Below are 25,833 nucleotides of genomic sequence, written 5' to 3' on the forward strand. Positions count from 1 at the left end.
GACCAGTGGGAGAAGAGACACACAATGGAATATTATACAGCCAGGAAAAGGAATGAGGGTCAGACGCAGCCTGCGGCATGGGTGATCCTTGAAGACATCAGGCCCAGTGGGAGAAGAGACACACAATGGAAAACCATAGAGCCAGGAAAAGGAATGAGGGTCAGACGCAGGAAGCGGCATGTGTGAACCTTGAAGAAATCAGGCCCAGTGGGAGAAGAGACAAACATTGGAATACTATACAGCCAGGAAAAGGAACGAGGGTCAGACACAGGCTGCAGTGTGGATGAACCTTGAAGACACCAGGTCCAGTGAGAGAAAAGACAAACAATGGAATACTATACAGCCAGGAAAAGGAATGTGGGTCAGATATAGGCTGCGGCATGGGTGAACTTTGAAGACATCAGGCCCGGTGGGAGAGGAGACACATAGTGGAATACTATATGGCCAGCAAAAACGAATGAGGGTCAGATGTAGGCTGCAGTGTGAATAAACCTGGAAGATTTCAGGCCCAGTGAAGGAAGAGACACACAATGGAATACCATACAGCCAGGAAAAGGAATGAGGGTCAGAAGCAGGCTGCGGCATGGGTGAACATTGAAGACATCAGACCCAGTGAGAGAAGAGACACAGAATGGAATACTATACACGCAGGAAAAGGAATGAGGGTCAGACGCAGGATGTTGTGTGAATGAAACTTGAAGACATCAGGCCCAGTGGTAGAAGAGACACACAATGCAATACTATACAGCCAGGAAAAGGAAAGAGGGTTACACCCAGGCTGCGGCATGGGTGAATGGTGAAGATATCAGGCCCAGTGGGAGAAGAGACACACAGTGGAATACTATACAGCCTGGAAAAGGAATGAGTGTCAGACGCAGGCTGCAGTGTGAATGAACCTGGAAGACATGAGGCCCAGTGAGAGAAGAGACACAGAATGGAATACTATACAGGGAGGAAAAGGAATGAGGGTCAGACGCAGGCTGCTGTGTGAATGAACCTGGAAGACATCAGGCCCAGTGGTAGAAGAGACACACAATGGAATACTATACAGCCAGGAAAAGGAATGAGGGTTACACCCAGGCTGCAGCATGGGTGAACGGTGAAGATATCAGGCCCAGTGGGAGAAGAAACACACAGTGGAATACTATACAGCCAGGAAAAGGAATGAGGGTCAGATGCAGGCTGCAGTGTGAATGAACCTGGAAGATCTCAGGCCCAGTGAGAGAAGAGACACACAGTGTAATACCATACAGCCAGGTAAAGGAATGAGTGTCAGATGCAGGATGCAGTGTGAATGAACCTGGAAGACATCAGTCCCAGTGAGAGAAGAGACACACAATGGAATACTCTATGGCAAGGAAAAGGTATGAGAGTCAGATACAGACTGCAGTGTGAATGAACGTTGAAGACATCAGGCCCATTGCGAGAAGAGACACACAATGGATTTCTATACAGCCAGGAAAAGGAATGAGGGTCAGATGCAGGCTGCCGCATGGATGAAACTTCAAGACCTCATGCCTAGTGAGAGAAGAGACACACAATGGAATACTACCCAGCCAATAAAAGGAATGAGGGTCAGACACAGGCTGCAGCGTGAGTGAACCTGGAAGACACCAGGCCCAGTAAGAGAAGAAACACACAATGGAATACTATACGCCCAGGTAAAAGAATGAGGGTCAGACCCAAGCTACAGTGTTAATGAACCTTGAAGACATCCGGCCCAGTGAGAGAAGAGACACAAAATGGAACAATATACAGCCAGGATAAGGAATGAGTGTCAGATGCAGGCTGCAGCGTGAATGAACCTTGAATTCATCAGGCCCAGTGAGAGAAGAGACACACAATGGAATGCTACGCAGTCAGGAAGAGGAATGAGGGTCAGACGCAGGCTGCGGCACGGGTGAACCATGAAGACATCAGGCCCAGCAAGAGAAGAGACACACAATGGAATACTATACAGCCAGGAAAAGGAATGAGGGTCAGACGCAGGCTGCGGCATGGGTGAAAAGTGAAAACATCACGCACAGTGGGAGAAGAGACACACAACGAAATACCATATAGCCAGGAAAAGGAATGAGGGTGAGACACAGGCTGCAGTGTGGATGAACCTTGAAGGCATCAGGCCCAGTGAGACAAGAGACACACTATGGAATACTATACAGCCAGGAAAAGGAATGAGGGTTAGACGCAGGCTACAGTGTGAATGAAACTTGAAGACATCAGGCCCAGTAAGAGAATACACACTCAATGGAATACTATACAGCCAGGAAAAGGAATGAGGTTCAGATGCAGGCTGCGGCATGGGTGAAAAGTGAAGACATCACGCACAGTGGGAGAAGAGACACACAACGAAATACCATAGAGCCAAGAAAAGGAATGAGGGTCAGATGCAGGCTGCAGTGTGAATGAAACAGGAAGATCTCAGGCACAGTGAGAGAAGAGACACAAAGTGGAATACTATACAGCCAGGAAAAGGAATGAGGTTCAGATGCAGGCTGCAGTGTGAATGAAACAGGAAGATCTCAGGCACAGTGAGAAAAGAGACACACAGTGGAATACTATACAGCCAGGAAAAGGAATGTGGGTCAGATGCAGGCTGCAGTGTGAATGAACCTGGAAGACATCAGGCCCAGTAAGAGAATACACACTCAATGGAATACTATACAGCCAGGAAAAGGAATGAGGTTCAGATGCAGGCTGCGGCATGGGTGAAAAGTGAAGACATCACGCACAGTGGGAGAAGAGACCCACAACGAAATACCATACAGCCAGGAAATGGAATGAGGGTCAGACACAAGCTGCAGTGTGGATGAACCTTGAAGGCATCAGGCCCAGTGAGACAAGGGACACACTATGGAATAGTATACAGCCAGGAAAAGGAATGAGGGTCAGACCCATGCTGCGGCATGGGTGAACGTTGAAGCCATCAGGCCCAGTGGGAGAAGAGACACACAATGGAATACTATACAGCCAGGAAAAAGAATGAGGGTCTGATGCAGGCTGCGGCATGGGTGAACCTTGAACACATCAGGCCCGGTGGGAGAAGAGACACACAATGGAATACTATATTGCCAGCTAAAACGAATGAGGCTCAGATGCAGGCTGCAGTGTGAATGAACCTGGAAGATCTCAGGCCCAGTGAAGGAAGAGACACACAATGGAATACCATAGAGCAAGGAAAAGAAATGAATGTCAGATGCAGGCTGCAGTGTGAACGAACGTTGAACACATCAGGCCCAGTGAGAGAAGAGACACACAATGGAGTACTACACAGCCAGGAAAAGGAATGAGGGTCAGAGGGAGGATGCAGCGTGGAGGAACATTCAAGACCTCAGGCCTAGTGAGAGAAGAGACACACAATGGAATACTACACAGCCAGGAAAAGAAATGAGGGTCAGACACAGGCTGCAGTGTTAGTGAACTTGGAAGACATCAGGCCCAGTAAGAGAAGACACACACAATGGAATGCTATACAGCCAGTAAAAAGAATGACGGTCAGACACAGGCTGCAGTGTTAATGAACCTTGAAGACATCAGACCCAGTGAGAGAAGAGACAAAAAATGGAATACTATACAGCCAGTAAAAGGAAAGAGGATCAGATGCAGGCTGCAGAGTGAGGGAAATTTGAATACATCAGGCCCAGTGAGAGAAGAGACACGCAATGGAATACTACACAGCCAGGAAAAAGAATGAGGGTCAGAAGCAGGCTGCGGCATGGATGAACCTTGAAGACAAAAGGCCCAGTGAGAAAAGAGACACACAATGGAATACTATACAGCCAGGAAAAGGAATGAGGGTCAGATGCAGGCTGTGGCATGGGTGAACCTTGAAGACATCAGGCCCAGTGGGAGAAGAGACACACAATGGAATACTATATGGCCAGCAAAAACGAATGAGGCTCAGATGCAGGCTGCAGTGTGAATGAACCTGGAAGATCTCAGGCCCAGTGAAGGAAGAGACACACAATGGAATACCATAGAGCAAGGAAAAGGAAAGGGGTTCAGAAGCAGGCTGCAGCATGGGTGAACATTGAAGACATTAGGCCCAGTGAGAGAAGAGACACACAATGGAATACTATACAGCCAGGAAAAGCAATGAGGGTCAGACGCAGGATGCATTGTGAATGAAACTTGAAGACATCAGGCCCTGTAAGAGAAGAGACACTCAATGGAATACTACAGAGCCAGGAAAGGGAATGAGGGTCAGATGCAGGCTGCAGCATGGATGAACATTCAAGACCTCAGGCCTAGTGAGAGAAGAGACACACAATGGAATACTAAACAGCCAGGAAAAGGAATGAGGGTCAGACACAGGCTGCAGTGTGAGTGAACCTGGAAGACATCAGGCCCAGTAAGAGAAGAGACACACAATGGAATACTATACAGCCAGGAAAAGGAATGAGGGTCAGATGCAGGCTGCGGCATGGGTGAACCTTGAAAACATCAGGCCCGGTGAGAGAAGAGACACACAATGGAATACTATATGTCCAGTTAAAACGAATGAGGGTCAGATGCAGGCTGCAGTGTGAATGAACCTGGAAGATCTCACGCCCAGTGAAGGAAGAGACACACAATGGAATACCATTCAGCCAGGAAAAGGAATGAGGGTCAGATGCAGGCTGCGGCGTGGGTGAACTTTGAAGTCATCAGGCCAAGTGGGAGAAGAGACAAACAATGGAATACCATAAAGCCAGGAAAATGAATGAAGGTCAGACGCAGGCTGCGGCATGGGTGAACCTTGAAGACATCAGGCCCAGTGGTAGAAGAGACACACAATGGAATACTATACATCCAGGAAAAGGAATGAGGGTCAGACGCAGGCTGCGGCATGGGTGAACTTTGAAGACATCAGGCCCAGTGGGAGAAGAGACACACAATGGAATACTATACATCTAGAAAAAGGAATGAGGGTCAGATGCAGGCTGCAGTGGGAATGAACCTGGAAGACATCAGCCCAGTAAGAGAAGAGACACACAATGGAATACTATACAGACAGGAAAAGGAATGAGGGTCAGACGCAGGCTACAGTGTGAATGAAACTTGAAGTCATCAGGCCCAGTAAGAGAATAAACAGTCAATGGAATACTATACAGCCAGGAAAAGGAATGAGGGTCAGACGCAGGCTGCGGCATGGGTGAAAAGTGAAGACATCACGCACAGTGGGAGAAGAGACCCACAACGAAATACCATACAGCCAGGAAATGGAATGAGGGTCAGACACAAGCTGCAGTGTGGATGAACCTTGAAGGCATCAGGCCCAGTGAGACAAGGGACACACTATGGAATAGTATACAGCCAGGAAAAGGAATGAGGGTCAGACGCATGCTGCGGCATGGGTGAACGTTGAAGCCATCAGGCCCAGTGGGAGAAGAGACACACAATGGAATACTATACAGCCAGGAAAAGGAATGAGGGTCTGATGCAGGCTGCGGCATGGGTGAACCTTGAACACATCAGGCCCGGTGGGAGAAGAGACACACAATGGAATACTATATTGCCAGCTAAAACGAATGAGGCTCAGATGCAGGCTGCAGTGTGAATGAACCTGGAAGATCTCAGGCCCAGTGAAGGAAGAGACACACAATGGAATACCATAGAGCAAGGAAAAGAAATGAATGTCAGATGCAGGCTGCAGTGTGAACGAACGTTGAACACATCAGGTCCAGTGAGAGAAGAGACACACAATGGAGTATTACACAGCCAGGAAAAGGAATGAGGGTCAGAGGGAGGATGCAGCGTGGAGGAACATTCAAGACCTCAGGCCTAGTGAGAGAAGAGACACACAATGGAATACTACACAGCCAGGAAAAGAAATGAGGGTCAGACACAGGCTGCAGTGTTAGTGAACTTGGAAGACATCAGGCCCAGTAAGAGAAGACACACACAATGGAATGCTATACAGCCAGTAAAAAGAAAGACGGTCAGACACAAGCTGCAGTGTTAATGAACCTTGAAGACATCAGACCCAGTGAGAGAAGAGACACAAAATGGAATACTCTACAGCCAGGAAAAGGAAAGAAGATCAGATGCGGGTTGCAGAGTGAGGGAAATTTGAATACATCAGGCCCAGTGAGAGAAGAGACACGCAATGGAATACTACACAGCCAGGAAAAAGAATGAGGGTCAGAAGCAGGCTGCGGCATGGGTGAACCTTGAAGACAAAAGGCACAGTGAGAAAAGAGACACACAATGGAATACTATACAGCCAGGAAAAGGAATGAGGGTCAGATGCAGGCTGCGGCATGGGTGAACCTTGAAAACATCAGGCCCGGTGGGAGAAGAGACACACAATGGAATACTATATGGCCAGTTAAAACGAATGAGGGTCAGATGCAGGCTGCAGTGTGAATGAACCTGGAAGATCTCACGCCCAGTGAAGGAAGAAACACACAATGGAATACCATACAGCCAGGAAAAGGAATGAGGGTCAGACGCAGGCAGCGGCGTGGGTGAACTTTGAAGTCATCAGGCCAAGTGGGAGAAGAGAGAAACAATGGACAACCATAAAGCCAGGAAAACGAATGAAGGTCAGACGCAGGCTGCGGCGTGGATGAACCTTGAAGACATCAGGCCCAGTGGTAGAAGAGACGCACAATGGAATACTATACATCCAGGAAAAGGAATGAGGGTCAGACGCAGGCTGCGGCATGGGTGAAATTTGAAGTCATCAGGCCAAGTGGGAGAACAGACAAACAATGGAATACCATAAAGCCAGGAAAGGGAATGAAGGTCAGACGCGGGCTGCGACATGGGTGAACCATGAAGACATCAGGCCCAGTGGTAGAAGAGACACACAATGGAGTACAATACAGACAGGAAAAAGAATGAGGGTCAGACGCAGGCTACAGTGTGAATGAAACTTGAAGTCATCAGGCCCAGTAAGAGAATAAACATTTAATGGAATACTATACAGCCAGGAAAAGGAATGAGGGTCAGACGCAGGCTGCGGCATGGGTGAAAAGTGAAGACATCACGCACAGTGGGAGAAGAGACCCACAACGAAATACCATATAGGCAGGAAAAAGTATGAGGGTCGGACACAGGCTGCAGTGTGGATGAACCTTGAAGGCATCAGGCCCAGTGAGACAAGAGACACACTATGGAATAGTATACAGCCAGGAAAAGGAATGAGGGTCAGACGCATGCTGCGGCATGGGTGAACGTTGAAGCCATCAGGCCCAGTGGGAGAAGAGACACACAATGGAATACTATACAGCCAGGAAAAGGAATGAGGGTCTGATGCAGGCTGCGGCATGGGTGAACCTTGAACACATCAGGCCCGGTGGGAGAAGAGACACACAATGGAATACTATATGGCCAGCTAAAATGAACGAGCGTCAGATGCAGGCTGCAGTGTGAATGAACCTGGAAGATCTCAGGCCCAGTGAAGGAAGAGACACACAATGGAATACCATAGAGCAAGGAAAAGGAAAGAGGTTCAGAAGCAGGCTGCGGCATGGGTGAACATTGAAGACATTAGTCCCAGTGAGAGAAGAGACACACAATGGAATACTATACAGCCAGGAAAGGGAATGAGGGTCAGATGCAGGCTGCAGCGTGGATGAACCTTCAAGACCTCAGGTCTAGTGAGAGAAGAGACACACAATGGAATACTAAACAGCCAGGAAAAGGAATGAGGGTCAGACACATGCTGCAGTGTGAGTGAACCTGGAAGACATCAGGCGCAGTAAGAGAAGAGACACACAATGGAATACTATACAGCCAGGAAAAGGAATGAGGGTCAGATGCAGGCTGCGGCATGGGTGAACCTTGAAAACATCAGGCCCGGTGGGAGAAGAGACACACAATGGAATACTATATGTCCAGTTAAAACGAATGAGGGTCAGAAGCAGGCGGCAGTGTGAATGAACCTGGAAGATCTCACGCCCAGTGAAGGAACAGACACACAATGGAATACCATTCAGCCAGGAAAAGGAATGAGGGTCAGACGCAGGCTGCGGCGTGGGTGAACTTTGAAGTCATCAGGCCAAGTGGGAGAAGAGACAAACAATGGAATACCATAAAGCCAGGAAAAGGAATGAAGGTCAGACGCAGGCTGCGGCATGGGTGAACCTTGAAGACATCAGGCCCAGTGGTAGAAGAGACACACAATGGAATACTATACATCCAGGAAAAGGAATGAGGGTCAGACGCAGGCTGCGGCATGGGTGAACTTTGAAGACATCAGGCCCAGTGGGAGAAGAGACACACAATGGAATACTATACATCTAGAAAAAGGAATGAGGGTCAGATGCAGGCTGCAGTGGGAATGAACCTGGAAGACATCAGGCCCAGTAAGAGAAGAGACACACAATGGAATACTATACAGACAGGAAAAGGAATGAGGGTCAGACGCAGGCTACAGTGTGAATGAAACTTGAAGTCATCAGGCCCAGTAAGAGAATAAACAGTCAATGGAATACTATACAGCCAGGAAAAGGAATGAGGGTCAGACGCAGGCTGCGGCATGGGTGAAAAGTGAAGACATCACGCACAGTGGGAGAAGAGACCCACAACGAAATACCATACAGCCAGGAAATGGAATGAGGGTCAGACACAAGCTGCAGTGTGGATGAACCTTGAAGGCATCAGGCCCAGTGAGACAAGGGACACACTATGGAATATTATACAGCCAGGAAAAGGAATGAGGGTCAGACGCATGCTGCGGCATGGGTGAACGTTGAAGCCATCAGGCCCAGTGGGAGAAGAGACACACAATGGAATACTATACAGCCAGGAAAAGGAATGAGGGTCTGATGCAGGCTGCGGCATGGGTGAACCTTAAACACATCAGGCCCGGTGGGAGAAGAGACACACAATGGAATACTATATGGCCAGCTAAAACGAATGAGGCTCAGATGCAGGCTGCAGTGTGAATGAACCTGGAAGATCTCAGGCCCAGTGAAGGAAGAGACACACAATGGAATACCATAGAGCAAGGAAAAGAAATGAATGTCAGATGCAGGCTGCAGTGTGAACGAACGTTGAACACATCAGGTCCAGTGAGAGAAGAGACACACAATGGAGTACTACACAGCCAGGAAAAGGAATGCGGGTCAGAGGGAGGATGCAGCGTGGAGGAACATTCAAGACCTCAGGCCTAGTGAGAGAAGAGACACACAATGGAATACTACACAGCCAGGAAAAGAAAAGAGGGTCAGACACAGGCTGCAGTGTTAGTGAACTTGGAAGACGTCAGGCCCAGTAAGAGAAGACACACACAATGGAATGCTATACAGCCAGTAAAAAGAATGACGGTCAGACACAGGCTGCAGTGTTAATGAACCTTGAAGACATCACACCCAGTGAGAGAAGAGACACAAAATGGAATACTCTACAGCCAGGAAAAGGAAAGAAGATCAGATGCGGGTTGCAGATTGAAAGAAATTTGAATACATCAGGCCCAGTGAGAGAAGAGACACGCAATGGAATACTACACAGCCAGGAAAAAGAATGAGGGTCAGAAGCAGGCTGCGGCATGGGTGAACCTTGAAGACAAAAGGCACAGTGAGAAAAGAGACACACAATGGAATACTATACAGCCAGGAAAAGGAATGAGGGTCAGATGCAGGCTGCGGCATGGGTGAACCTTGAAAACATCAGGCCCGGTGGGAGAAGAGACACACAATGGAATACTATATGGCCAGTTAAAACGAATGAGGGTCAGATGCAGGCTGCAGTGTGAATGAACCTGGAAGATCTCACGCCCAGTGAAGGAAGAAACACACAATGGAATACCATACAGCCAGGAAAAGGAATGAGGGTCAGACGCAGGCTGCGGCGTGGGTGAACTTTGAAGTCATCAGGCCAAGTGGGAGAAGAGAGAAACAATGGACTACCATAAAGCCAGGAAAAGGAATGAAGGTCAGACACAGGCTGCGGCACGGATGAACCTTGAAGACATCAGGCCCAGTGGTAGAAGAGACACACAATGGATTACTATACATCCAGGAAAAGGAATGAGGGTCAGACGCAGGCTGCGGCATGTGTGAACCTTGAAGACATCAGGCCAAGTGGGAGAACAGACAAACAATGGAATACCATAAAGCCAGGAAAGGGAATGAAGGTCAGACGCAGGCTGCGACATGGGTGAACCATGAAGACATCAAGCCCAGTGGTAGAAGAGACACACAATGGAATACTATACAGACAGGAAAAAGAATGAGGGTCAGACGCAGGCTACAGTGTGAATGAAACTTGAAGTCATCAAGCCCAGTAAGAGAATAAACAGTTAATGGAATACTATACAGCCAGGAAAAGGAATGAGGGTCAGACGCAGGCTGCGGCATGGGTGAAAAGTGAAGACATCACGCACAGTGGGAGAAGAGACCCACAACGAAATACCATATAGCCAGGAAAAAGTATGAGGGTCAGACACAGGCTGCAGTGTGGATGAACCTTGAAGGCAACAGGCCCAGAGAGACAAGAGACACACTATGGAATAGTATACAGCCAGGAAAAGGAATGAGGTTCAGACGCATGCTGCGGCATGGGTGAACGTTGAAGCCATCAGGCCAAGTGGGAGAAGAGACACACAATGGAATACTATACAGCCAGGAAAAGGAATGAGGGTCTGATGCAGGCTGCGGCATGGGTGAACCTTGAACACATCAGGCCCGGTGGGAGAAGAGACACACAATGGAATACTATATGGCCAGCTAAAACGAACAAGCGTCAGATGCAGGCTGCAGGGTGAATGAACCTGGAAGATCTCAGGCCCAGTGAAGGAAGAGACGCACAATGGAATACCATCCAGCGAGGAAAAGGAATGAGGGTCAGAAGCAGGCTGCGGCATGGGTGAACGTTGAAGCCATCAGGCCCAGTGGGAGAAGAGACACACCATGGAATACTATACAGCCAGGAAAAGGAATGAGGGTCTGATGCAGGCTGCGGCATGGGTGAACCTTGAACACATCAGGCCCGGTGGGAGAAGAGACACACAATGGAATACTATATGGCCAGCCAAAATGAACGAGCGTCAGATGCAGGCTGCAGTGTGAATGAACCTGGAAGATCTCAGGCCCAGTGAAGGAAGAGACACACAATGGAATACCATAGAGCAAGGAAAAGGAAAGAGGTTCAGAAGCAGGCTGCGGCATGGGTGAACATTGAAGACATTAGGCCCAGTGAGAGAAGAGACACACAATGGAATACTATACAGCCAGGAAAAGGAATGAGGGTCAGATGCAGGCTGTGGCATGGGTGAACCTTGAAGACATCAGGCCCAGTGGGAGAAGAGACACACAATGGAATACTATATGGCCAGCAAAAACGAATGAGGCTCAGATGCAGGCTGCAGTGTGAATGAACCTGGAAGATCTCAGGCCCAGTGAAGGAAGAGACACACAATGGAATACCATAGAGCAAGGAAAAGGAAAGGGGTTCAGAAGCAGGCTGCGGCATGGGTGAACATTCAAGACATTTGGCTCAGTGAGAGAAGAGACACACAATGGAATACTATACAGCCAGGAAAAGGAATGAGGGTCAGACGCAGGATGCAGTGTGAATGAAACTTGAAGACATCAGGCCCTGTAAGAGAAGAGACACTCAATGGAATACTACAGAGCCAGGAAAGGGAATGAGGGTCAGATGCAGGCTGCAGCGTGGATGAACCTTCAAGACCTCAGGCCTAGTGAGAGAAGAGACACACAATGGAATACTAAACAGCCAGGAAAAGGAATGAGGGTCAGACACAGGCTGCAGTGTGAGTGAACCTGGAAGACATCAGGCCCAGTAAGAGAAGAGACACACAATGGAATACTTTACAGCCAGGAAAAGGAATGAGGGTCAGATGCAGGCTGCGGCATGGGTGAACCTTGAAAACATCAGGCCCAGTGGGAGAAGAGACACACAATGGAATACTATATGGCCAGTTAAAACGAATGAGGGTCAGATGCAAGCTGTAGTGTGAATGAACCTGGAAGATCTCACGCCCAGTGAAGGAAGAAACACACAATGGAATACCATAAAGCCAGGAAAAGGAATGAGGGTCAGACGCAGGCTGCGGCGTGGGTGAACTTTGAAGTCATCAGGCCAAGTGGGAGAAGAGAGAAACAATGGACTACCATAAAGCCAGGAAAAGGAATGAAGGTCAGACGCAGGCTGCGGCATGGATGAACCTTGAAGACATCAGGCCCAGTGGTAGAAGAGACACACAATGGAATACTATACATCCAGGAAAAGGAATGAGGGTCAGACGCAGGCTGCGGCATGGGTGAACTTTGAAGACATCAGGCCAAGTGGGAGAACAGACAAACAATGGAATACCATAAAGCCAGGAAAGGGAATGAAGGTCAGACGCAGGCTGCGACATGGGTGAACCATGAAGACATCAGGCCCAGTGGTAGAAGAGACACACAATGGAATACTATACAGACAGGAAAAAGAATCAGGGTCAGACGCAGGCTACAGTGTGAATGAAACTTGAAGTCATCAGGCCCAGTAAGAGAATAAACAGTTAATGGAATACTATACAGCCAGGAAAAGGAATGAGGGTCAGACGCAGGATGCGGCATGGGTGAAAAGTGAAGACATCACGCACAGTGGGAGTAGAGACCCACAACGAAATACCATATAGCCAGGAAAAAGTATGAGGGTCAGACACAGGCTGCAGTGTGGATGAACCTTGAAGGCATCAGGCCCAGTGAGACAAGAGACACACTATGGAATAGTATACAGCCAGGAAAAGGAATGAGGGTCAGACGCATGCTGCGGCATGGGTGAACGTTGAAGCCATCAGGCCAAGTGGGAGAAGAGACACACAATGGAATACTATACAGCCAGGAAAAGGAATGAGGGTCTGATGCAGGCTGCGGCATGGGTGAACCTTGAACACATCAGGCCCGGTGGGAGAAGAGACACACAATGGAATACTATATGGCCAGCTAAAACGAACGAGCGTCAGATGCAGGCTGCAGTGTGAATGAACCTGGAAGATCTCAGGCCCAGTGAAGGAAGAGACACACAATGGAATACCATCCAGCGAGGAAAAGGAATGAGGGTCAGACGCATGCTGCGGCATGGGTGAACGTTGAAGCCATCTGGCCCAGTGGGAGAAGAGACACACAATGGAATACTATACAGCCAGGAAAAGGAATGAGGGTCTGATGCAGGCTGCAGCATGGGTGAACCTTGAACACATCAGGCCCGGTGGGAGAAGAGACACACAATGGAATACTATATGGCCAGCTAAAATGAACGAGCGTCAGATGCAGGCTGCAGTGTGAATGAACCTGGAAGATCTCAGGCCCAGTGAAGGAAGAGACACACAATGGAATACCATAGAGCAAGGAAAAGGAAAGAGGTTCAGAAGCAGGCTGCGGCATGGGTGAACATTGAAGACATTAGGCCCAGTGAGAGAAGAGACACACAATGGAATACTATACAGCCAGGAAAAGGAATGAGGGTCAGACGCAGGATGCAGTGTGAATGAAACTTGAAGACATCAGGCCCTGTAAGAGAAGAGACACTCAATGGAATACTACAGAGCCAGGAAAGGGAATGAGGGTCAGATGCAGGCTGCAGCGTGGATGAACCTTCAAGACCTCAGGCCTAGTGAGAGAAGAGACACACAATGGAATACTAAACAGCCAGGAAAAGGAATGAGGGTCAGACACAGGCTGCAGTGTGAGTGAACCTGGAAGACATCAGGCCCAGTAAGAGAAGAGACTCACAATGGAATACTATACAGCCAGGAAAAGGAATGAGGGTCAGATGCAGGCTGCGGCATGGGTGAACCTTGAAAACATCAGGCCCGGTGGGAGAAGAGACACACCATGGAATACTATAGGGCCAGTTAAAACGAATGAGGGTCAGATGCAGGCTGCAGTGTGAATGAACCTGGAAGATCTCACGCCCAGTGAAGGAAGAGACACACAATGGAATACCATTCAGCCAGGAAAAGGAATGAGGTTCAGACGCAGGCTGCGGCATGGGTGAACTTTGAAGTCATCAGGCCAAGTGGGAGAAGAGACAAACAATGGAATTCCATAAAGCCAGGAAAAGGAATGAAGGTCAGACGCAGGCTGCGGCATGGGTGAACCTTGAAGACGTCAGGCCCAGTGGTAGAAGAGACACACAATGGAATACTATACATCCAGGAAAAGGAATGAGGGTCAGACGCAGGCTGCGGCATGGGTGAACTTTGAAGGCATCAGGCCCAGTGGGAGAAGAGACACACAATGGAATACTATACATCTAGAAAAAGGAATGAGGGTCAGATGCAGGCTGCAGTGGGAATGAACCTGGAAGACATCAGGCCCAGTAAGAGAAGAGACACACAATGGAATACTATACAGACAGGAAAAGGAATGAGGGTCGGACGCAGGCTACAGTGTGAATGAAACTTGAAGTCATCAGGCCCAGTAAGAGAATAAACAGTCAATGGAATACTATACAGCCAGGAAAAGGAATGAGGGTCAGACGCAGGCTGCGGCATGGGTGAAAAGTGAAGACATCACGCACAGTGGGAGAAGAGACCCACAACGAAATACCATACAGCCAGGAAATGGAATGAGGGTCAGACACAGGCTGCAGTGTGGATGAACCTTGAAGGCATCAGGCCCAGTGAGACAAGGGACACACTATGGAATAGTATACAGCCAGGAAAAGGAATGAGGGTCAGACGAATGCTGCGGCATGGGTGAACGTTGAAGCCATCAGGCCCAGTGGGAGAAGAGACACACAATGGAATACTATACAGCCAGGAAAAGGAATGAGGATCTGATGCAGGCTGCGGCATGGGTGAACCTTGAACACATCAGGCCCGGTGGGAGAAGAGACACACAATGGAATACTATATGGCCAGCTAAAATGAACGACCGTCAGATGCAGGCTGCAGTGTGAATGAACCTGGAAGATCTCAGGCCCAGTGAAGGAAGAGACACACAATGGAATTCCATAGAGCAAGGAAAAGGAAAGAGGTTCAGAAGCAGGCTGCGGCATGGGTGCACATTGAAGACATTAGGCCCAGTGAGAGAAGAGACACACAATGGAATACTATACAGCCAGGAAAAGGAATGAGGGTCAGACGCAGAATGCAGTGTGAATGAAACTTGAAGACATCAGGCCCTGTAAGAGAAGAGACACTCAATGGAATACTAGAGAGCCAGGAAAGTGAATGAGGGTCAGATGCGGGCTGCAGCGTGGATGAACCTTCAAGACCTCAGGCCTAGTGAGAGAAGAGACACACAATGGAATACTAAACAGCCAGGAAAAGGAATGAGGGTCAGACACAGGCTGCAGTGTGAGTGAACCTGGAAGACATCAGGCCCAGTAAGAGAAGAGACTCACAATGGAATACTATACAGCCAGGAAAAGGAATGAGGGTCAGATGCAGGCTGCGGCATGGGTGAACCTTGAAAACATCAGGCCCGGTGGGAGAAGAGACACACCATGGAATACTATATGGCCAGTTAAAACGAATGAGGGTCAGATGCAGGCTGCAGTGTGAATGAACCTGGAAGATCTCACGCCCAGTGAAGGAAGAGACACACAATGGAATACCATTCAGCCAGGAAAAGGAATGAGGTTCAGACGCAGGCTGCGGCATGGGTGAACTTTGAAGTCATCAGGCCAAGTGGGAGAAGAGACAAACAATGGAATTCCATAAAGCCAGGAAAAGGAATGAAGGTCAGACGCAGGCTGCGGCATGGGTGAACCTTGAAGACATCAGGCCCAGTGGTAGAAGAGACACACAATGGAATACTATACATCCAGGAAAAGGAATGAGGGTCAGACGCAGGCTGCGGCATGGGTGAACTTTGAAGGCATCAGGCCCAGTGGGAGAAGAGACACACAATGGAATACTATACATCTAGAAAAAGGAATGAGGGTCAGATGCAGGCTGCAGTGGGAATGAACCTGGAAGACATCAGGCCCAGTAAGAGAAGAGACACACAATGGAATACTATACAGACAGGAAAAGGAATGAGGGTCAGACGCAGGCTACAGTGTGAATGAAACTTGAAGTCATCAGGCCCAGTAAGAGAATAAACAGTCAATGGAATACTATACAGCCAGGAAAAGGAATGAGGGTCAGACGCAGGCTGCGGCATGGGTGAAAAGTGAAGACATCACGCACAGTGGGAGAAGAGACCCACAACGAAATACCATACAGCCAGGAAATGGAATGAGGGTCAGACACAAGCTGCAGTGTGGATGAACCTTGAAGGCATCAGGCCCAGTGAGACAAGGGACACACTATGGAATAGTATACAGCCAGGAAAAGGAATGAGGGTCAGACGCATGCTGCGGCATGGGTGAACGTTGAAGCCATCTGGCCCAGTGGGAGAAGAGACACACAATGGAATACTATACAGCCAGGAAAAGGAATGAGGGTCTGATGCAGGCTGCGGCATGGGTGTACCTTGAACACATCAGGCCCGGTGGGAGAAGAGACACACAATGGAATACTATATGGCCAGCTAAAATGAACGAGCGTCAGATGCAGGCTGCAGTGTGAATGAACCTGGAAGATCTCAGGCCCAGTGAAGGAAGAGACACACAATGGAATTCCATAGAGCAAGGAAAAGGAAAGAGGTTCAGAAGCAGGCTGCGGCATGGGTGAACATTGAAGACATTAGGCCCAGTGAGAGAAGAGACACACAATGGAATACTATACAGCCAGGAAAAGGAATGAGGGTCAGACGCAGGATGCAGTGTGAATGAAACTTGAAGACATCAGGCCCTGTAAGAGAAGAGACACTCAATGGAATACTACAGAGCCAGGAAAGGGAATGAGGGTCAGATGCAGGCTGCAGCGTGGATGAACCTTCAAGACCTCAGGCCTAGTGAGAGAAGAGACACACAATGGAATACTAAACAGCCAGGAAAAGGAATGAGGGTCAGACACAGGCTGCAGTGTGAGTGAACCTGGAAGACATCAGGCCCAGTAAGAGAAGAGACTCACAATGGAATACTATACAGCCAGGAAAAGGAATGAGGGTCAGATGCAGGCTGCGGCATGGGTGAACCTTGAAAACATCAGGCCCGGTTGGAGAAGAGACACACCATGGAATACTATAGGGCCAGTTAAAACGAATGAGGGTCAGATGCAGGCTGCAGTGTGAATGAACCTGGAAGATCTCACGCCCAGTGAAGGAAGAGACACACAATGGAATACCATTCAGCCAGGAAAAGGAATGAGGTTCAGACGCAGGCTGCGGCATGGGTGAACTTTGAAGTCATCAGGCCAAGTGGGAGAAGAGACAAACAATGGAATTCCATAAAGCCAGGAAAAGGAATGAAGGTCAGACGCAGGCTGCGGCATGGGTGAACCTTGAAGACGTCAGGCCCAGTGGTAGAAGAGACACACAATGGAATACTATACATCCAGGAAAAGGAATGAGGGTCAGACGCAGGCTGCGGCATGGGTGAACTTTGAAGGCATCAGGCCCAGTGGGAGAAGAGACACACAATGGAATACTATACATCTAGAAAAAGGAATGAGGGTCAGATGCAGGCTGCAGTGGGAATGAACCTGGAAGACATCAGGCCCAGTAAGAGAAGAGACACACAATGGAATACTATACAGACAGGAAAAGGAATGAGGGTCGGACGCAGGCTACAGTGTGAATGAAACTTGAAGTCATCAGGCCCAGTAAGAGAATAAACAGTCAATGGAATACTATACAGCCAGGAAAAGGAATGAGGGTCAGACGCAGGCTGCGGCATGGGTGAAAAGTGAAGACATCACGCACAGTGGGAGAAGAGACCCACAACGAAATACCATACAGCCAGGAAATGGAATGAGGGTCAGACACAGGCTGCAGTGTGGATGAACCTTGAAGGCATCAGGCCCAGTGAGACAAGGGACACACTATGGAATAGTATACAGCCAGGAAAAGGAATGAGGGTCAGACGAATGCTGCGGCATGGGTGAACGTTGAAGCCATCAGGCCCAGTGGGAGAAGAGACACACAATGGAATACTATACAGCCAGGAAAAGGAATGAGGATCTGATGCAGGCTGCGGCATGGGTGAACCTTGAACACATCAGGCCCGGTGGGAGAAGAGACACACAATGGAATACTATATGGCCAGCTAAAATGAACGACCGTCAGATGCAGGCTGCAGTGTGAATGAACCTGGAAGATCTCAGGCCCAGTGAAGGAAGAGACACACAATGGAATTCCATAGAGCAAGGAAAAGGAAAGAGGTTCAGAAGCAGGCTGCGGCATGGGTGCACATTGAAGACATTAGGCCCAGTGAGAGAAGAGACACACAATGGAATACTATACAGCCAGGAAAAGGAATGAGGGTCAGACGCAGAATGCAGTGTGAATGAAACTTGAAGACATCAGGCCCTGTAAGAGAAGAGACACTCAATGGAATACTAGAGAGCCAGGAAAGGGAATGAGGGTCAGATGCGGGCTGCAGCGTGGATGAACCTTCAAGACCTCAGGCCTAGTGAGAGAAGAGACACACAATGGAATACTAAACAGCCAGGAAAAGGAATGAGGGTCAGACACAGGCTGCAGTGTGAGTGAACCTGGAAGACATCAGGCCCAGTAAGAGAAGAGACTCACAATGGAATACTATACAGCCAGGAAAAGGAATGAGGGTCAGATGCAGGCTGCGGCATGGGTGAACCTTGAAAACATCAGGCCCGGTGGGAGAAGAGACACACCATGGAATACTATATGGCCAGTTAAAACGAATGAGGGTCAGATGCAGGCTGCAGTGTGAATGAACCTGGAAGATCTCACGCCCAGTGAAGGAAGAGACACACAATGGAATACCATTCAGCCAGGAAAAGGAATGAGGTTCAGACGCAGGCTGCGGCATGGGTGAACTTTGAAGTCATCAGGCCAAGTGGGAGAAGAGACAAACAATGGAATTCCATAAAGCCAGGAAAAGGAATGAAGGTCAGACGCAGGCTGCGGCATGGGTGAACCTTGAAGACATCAGGCCCAGTGGTAGAAGAGACACACAATGGAATACTATACATCCAGGAAAAGGAATGAGGGTCAGACGCAGGCTGCGGCATGGGTGAACTTTGAAGGCATCAGGCCCAGTGGGAGAAGAGACACACAATGGAATACTATACATCTAGAAAAAGGAATGAGGGTCAGATGCAGGCTGCAGTGGGAATGAACCTGGAAGACATCAGGCCCAGTAAGAGAAGAGACACACAATGGAATACTATACAGACAGGAAAAGGAATGAGGGTCAGACGCAGGCTACAGTGTGAATGAAACTTGAAGTCATCAGGCCCAGTAAGAGAATAAACAGTCAATGGAATACTATACAGCCAGGAAAAGGAATGAGGGTCAGACGCAGGCTGCGGCATGGGTGAAAAGTGAAGACATCACGCACAGTGGGAGAAGAGACCCACAACGAAATACCATACAGCCAGGAAATGGAATGAGGGTCAGACACAAGCTGCAGTGTGGATGAACCTTGAAGGCATCAGGCCCAGTGAGACAAGGGACACACTATGGAATAGTATACAGCCAGGAAAAGGAATGAGGGTCAGACGCATGCTGCGGCATGGGTGAACGTTGAAGCCATCAGGCCCAGTGGGAGAAGAGACACACAATGGAATACTATACAGCCAGGAAAAGGAATGAGGGTCTGATGCAGGCTGCGGCATGGGTGTACCTTGAACACATCAGGCCCGGTGGGAGAAGAGACACACAATGGAATACTATATTGCCAGCTAAAACGAATGAGGCTCAGATGCAGGCTGCAGTGTGAATGAACCTGGAAGATCTCAGGCCCAGTGAAGGAAGAGACACACAATGGAATACCATAGAGCAAGGAAAAGAAATGAATGTCAGATGCAGGCTGCAGTGTGAACGAACGTTGAACACATCAGGCCCAGAGAGAGAAGAGACACACAATGTAGTACTACACAGCCAGGAAAAGGAATGAGGGTCAGAGGGAGGATGCAGCGTGGAGGAACATTCAAGACCTCAGGCCTAGTGAGAGAAGAGACACACAATGGAATACTACACAGCCAGGAAAAGAAATGAGGGTCAGACACAGGCTGCAGTGTTAGTGAACTTGGAAGACATCAAGCCCAGTAAGAGAAGACACACACAATGGAATGCTATACAGCCAGTAAAAAGAATGACTGTCAGACACAGGCTGCAGTGTTAATGAACCTTGAAGACATCAGACCCAGTGAGAGAAGAGACAAAAAATGGAATACTATACAGCCATGAAAAGGAAAGAGGATCAGATGCAGGCTGCAGATTGAAGGAAATTTGAATACATCAGGCCCAGTGAGAGAAGAGACACGCAATGGAATACTACGCAGCCAGGAAAAAGAATGAGGGTCAGAAGCAGGCTGCGGCATGGGTGAACCTTGAAGACAAAAGGCCCAGTGAGAAAAGAGACACACAATGGAATACTATACAGCCAGGAAAAGGAATGAGGGTCAGATGCAGGCTGTGGCATGGGTGAACCTTGAAGACATCAGGCCCAGTGGGAGAAGAGACACACAATGGAATACTATATGGCCAGCAAAAACGAATGAGGCTCAGATGCAGGCTGCAGTGTGAATGAACCTGGAAGATCTCAGGCCCAGTTAAGGAAGAGACACACAATGGAATACCATAGAGCAAGGAAAAGGAAAGGGGTTCAGAAGCAGGCTGCGGCATGGGTGAACATTCAAGACATTTGGCTCAGTGAGAGAAGAGACACACAATGGAATACTATACAGCCAGGAAAAGGAATGAGGGTCAGACGCAGGATGCAGTGTGAATGAAACTTGAAGACATCAGGCCCTGTAAGAGAAGAGACACTCAATGGAATACTACAGAGCCAGGAAAGGGAATGAGGGTCAGATGCAGGCTGCAGCGTGGATGAACCTTCAAGACCTCCGGCCTAGTGAGAGAAGAGACACACAATGGAATACTAAACAGCCAGGAAAAGGAATGAGGGTCAGACACAGGCTGCAGTGTGAGTGAACCTGGAAGACATCAGGCCCAGTAAGAGAAGAGACACACAATGGAATACTATACAGCCAGGAAAAGGAATGAGGGTCAGATGCAGGCTGCAGCATGGGTGAACCTTGAAAACATCAGGCCCAGTGGGAGAAGAGACACACAATGGAATACTATATGGCCAGTTAAAACGAATGAGGGTCAGATGCAAGCTGTAGTGTGAATGAACCTGGAAGATCTCACGCCCAGTGAAGGAAGAAACACACAATGGAATACCATACAGCCAGGAAAAGGAATGAGGGTCAGACGCAGGCTGCGGCGTGGGTGAACTTTGAAGTCATCAGGCCAAGTGGGAGAAGAGAGAAACAATGGACTACCATAAAGCCAGGAAAAGGAATGAAGGTCAGACGCAGGCTGCGGCATGGATGAACCTTGAAGACATCAGGCCCAGTGGTAGAAGAGACACACAATGGAATACTATACATCCAGGAAAAGGAATGAGGGTCAGACGCAGGCTGCGGCATGGGTGAACTTTGAAGACATCAGGCCAAGTGGGAGAACAGACAAACAATGGAATACCATAAAGCCAGGAAAGGGAATGAAGGTCAGACGCAGGCTGCGACATGGGTGAACCATGAAGACATCAAGCCCAGTGGTAGAAGAGACACACAATGGAATACTATACAGACAGGAAAAAGAATGAGGGTCAGACGCAGGCTACAGTGTGAATGAAACTTGAAGTCATCAAGCCCAGTAAGAGAATAAACAGTTAATGGAATACTATACAGCCAGGAAAAGGAATGAGGGTCAGACGCAGGCTGCGGCATGGGTGAAAAGTGAAGACATCACGCACAGTGGGAGAAGAGACCCACAACGAAATACCATATAGCCAGGAAAAAGTATGAGGGTCAGACACAGGCTGCAGTGTGGATGAACCTTGAAGGCAACAGGCCCAGAGAGACAAGAGACACACTATGGAATAGTATACAGCCAGGAAAAGGAATGAGGTTCAGACGCATGCTGCGGCATGGGTGAACGTTGAAGCCATCAGGCCAAGTGGGAGAAGAGACACACAATGGAATACTATACAGCCAGGAAAAGGAATGAGGGTCTGATGCAGGCTGCGGCATGGGTGAACCTTGAACACATCAGGCCCGGTGGGAGAAGAGACACACAATGGAATACTATATGGCCAGCTAAAACGAACGAGCGTCAGATGCAGGCTGCAGGGTGAATGAACCTGGAAGATCCCAGGCCCAGTGAAGGAAGAGACGCACAATGGAATACCATCCAGCGAGGAAAAGGAATGAGGGTCAGAAGCAGGCTGCGGCATGGGTGAACGTTGAAGCCATCAGGCCCAGTGGGAGAAGAGACACACCATAGAATACTATACAGCCAGGAAAAGGAATGAGGGTCTGATGCAGGCTGCGGCATGGGTGAACCTTGAACACATCAGGCCCGGTGGGAGAAGAGACACACAATGGAATACTATATGGCCAGCCAAAATGAACGAGCGTCAGATGCAGGCTGCAGTGTGAATGAACCTGGAAGATCTCAGGCCCAGTGAAGGAAGAGACACACAATGGAATACCATAGAGCAAGGAAAAGGAAAGAGGTTCAGAAGCAGGCTGCGGCATGGGTGAACATTGAAGACATTAGGCCCAGTGAGAGAAGAGACACACAATGGAATACTATACAGCCAGGAATAGGAATGAGGGTCTGACGCAGGCTGCGGCATGTGTGAACTTTGAAGTCATCAGGCCAAGTGGGAGAACAGACAAAGAATGGAATACCATAAAGCCAGGAAATGGAATGAAGGTCAGACGCAGGCTGCTACATGGGTGAACCATGAAGACATCAGTCCCAGTGGTAGAAGAGACACACAATGGAATACAATACAGACAGGAAAAAGAATGAGGGTCAGACGCATGCTACAGTGTGAATGAAACTTGAAGTCATCAGGCCCAGTAAGAGAATAAACAGTTAATGGAATACTATACAGCCAGGAAAAGGAATGAGGGTCAGACGCAGGCTGCGGCATGGGTGAAAAGTGAAGACATCACGCACAGTGGGAGAAGAGACCCACAACGAAATACCATATAGCCAGGAAAAAGTATGAGGGTCAGACACAGGCTGCAGTGTGGATGAACCTTGAAGGCATCAGGCCCAGTGAGACAAGAGACACACTATGGAATAGTATACAGCCAGGAAAAGGAATGAGGGTCAGACGCATGCTGCGGCATGGGTGAACGTTGAAGCCATCAGGCCCAGTGGGAGAAGAGACACACAATGGAATACTATACAGCCATGAAAAGGAATGAGGGTCTGATGCAGGCTGCGGCATGGGTGAAACTTGAACACATCAGGCCCGGTGGGAGAAGAGACACACAATGGAATACTATATGGCCAGCTAAAACGAACGAGCGTCAGATGCAGGCTGCAGTGTGAATGAACCTGGAAGATCTCAGGCACAGTGGAGGAAGAGACACACAATGGAATACCATCCAGGGAGGAAAAGGAATGAGGGTCTGAAGCAGGCTGCGGCATGGGTGAACATAGGAGACATCAGGCCCAGTGAGAAAAGAGACACGCAATGGAATACTATACAGCCAGGAAAAGGAATGAGGGTCAGATGTAGGCTGCAGTGTGAATGAAACTTGAAGACATCAGGCCCAGTAAGAGAACAGACACTTAATGGAATACTATACAGCCAGGAAAAGGAAAGAGGAACAGAACCAGGCTGTGGCATGAGTGACCCGTGAAGACATCAGGGCCACTGGGAGAAGAGACACACAATGAAATACCATATAGCCAGGAAATGGAATGAGGGTCAGATGCAGGCTGTGTCATGGGTGAACCTTAAAGGCATCAGGCCCAGTGGTAGAAGAGACACACAATGGAATACTATACAGCCGGGAAAAGGAATGAGGTTCAGACGCAGGCTGCGGCATGGGTGAACTTTGAAGACATCAGGCCCAATGGGAGGAGAGACACACAATGGAATACTGTAGAGCCAGGAAAAGGAATGAGTGTCAGATTCAGGCTGCAGTGTGAATGAACCTGGAAAATCTCAGGCCCAGGGAGAGAAGAGACGCACAGTGGAAAACTATACATCCAGGAAAAGGAATGAGGGTCAGATGCAGGCTGCGGCATGGATTAACCTTGAAGACATCAGGCCCGGTGGGAGAAGAGACAGACAATGGAATACTATATGGCCAGCTAAAACGAACGAGCGTCAGATGCAGGCTTCAGTGTGAATGAACCTGCCAGATCTCAGGCCCAGTGAAGGAAGAGACACACAATGGAATACCATACAGCCAGGAAAAGGAATGAGGGTCAGAAGAAGGCTGCGGCATGGGTGAAGTTTGAAGTCATCAGGCCAAGTGGGAGAAGAGACAAACAATGGAATACCATAAAGCCAGGAAAAGGAATGAAAGTCAGACGCAGGCTGCGGCATGGGTGAACCTTGAAGACATAAGGCACGGTGGTAGAAGAGACACACAATGGAATACTATACATCCAGGAAAAGGAATGAGGGTCAGACGCAGGCTGCGGCATGGGTGAACTTTAAAGACATCAGGCCCAGTGGGAGAAGAGACACACAATGGAATACTATACATCCAGAAAAAGGAATGAGGGTCAGATGCAGGCTGCAGTGGGAATGAACCTGGAAGACATCAGGCCCAGTAAGAGAAGAGACACACAATGGAATACTATACAGACAGGAAAAGGAATGAGGGTCAGACGCAGGCTACAGTGTGAATGAAACTTGAAGTCATCAGGCCCAGTAAGAGAATAAACAGTCAATGGAATACTATACAGCCAGGAAAAGGAATGAGGGTCAGACGCAGGCTGCGGCATGGGTGAAAAGTGAAGACATCACGCACAGTGGGAGAAGAGACCCACAACCAAATACCATACAGCCAGGAAATGGAATGAGGGTCAGACACAGGCTGCAGTGTGGATGAACCTTGAAGGCATCAGGCCCAGTGAGACAAGGGACACACTATGGAATAGTATACAGCCAGGAAAAGGAATGAGGGTCAGACGCATGCTGCGGCATGGGTGAACGTTGAAGCCATCAGGCCCAGTGGGAGAAGAGACACACAATGGAATACTATACAGCCAGGAAAAGGAATGAGGATCTGATGCAGGCTGCGGCATGGGTGAACCTTGAACACATCAGGCCCGGTGGGAGAAGAGACACACAATGGAATACTATATGGCCAGCTAAAATGAACGAGCGTCAGATGCAGGCTGCAGTGTGAATGAACCTGGAAGATCTCAGGCCCAGTGAAGGAAGAGACACACAATGGAATTCCATAGAGCAAGGAAAAGGAAAGAGGTTCAGAAGCAGGCTGCGGCATGGGTGAACATTGAAGACATTAGGCCCAGTGAGAGAAGAGACACACAATGGAATACTATACAGCCAGGAAAAGGAATGAGGGTCAGACGCAGGATGCAGTGTGAATGAAACTTGAAGACATCAGGCCCTGTAAGAGAAGAGACACTCAATGGAATACTACAGAGCCAGGAAAGGGAATGAGGGTCAGATGCAGGCTGCAGCGTGGATGAACCTTCAAGACCTCAGGCCTAGTGAGAGAAGAGACACACAATGGAATACTAAACAGCCAGGAAAAGGAATGAGGGTCAGACACAGGCTGCAGTGTGAGTGAACCTGGAAGACATCAGGCCCAGTAAGAGAAGAGACTCACAATGGAATACTATACAGCCAGGAAAAGGAATGAGGGTCAGATGCAGGCTGCGGCATGGGTGAACCTTGAAAACATCAGGCCCGGTGGGAGAAGAGACACACCATGGAATACTATAGGGCCAGTTAAAACGAATGAGGGTCAGATGCAGGCTGCAGTGTGAATGAACCTGGAAGATCTCACGCCCAGTGAAGGAAGAGACACACAATGGAATACCATTCAGCCAGGAA

The sequence above is a fragment of the Pongo abelii genome, chromosome 14 (genome assembly GCF_028885655.2).
Source record: "Pongo abelii isolate AG06213 chromosome 14, NHGRI_mPonAbe1-v2.0_pri, whole genome shotgun sequence".
In the NCBI taxonomy this organism is placed as follows: Eukaryota; Metazoa; Chordata; class Mammalia; order Primates; family Hominidae; genus Pongo; species Pongo abelii.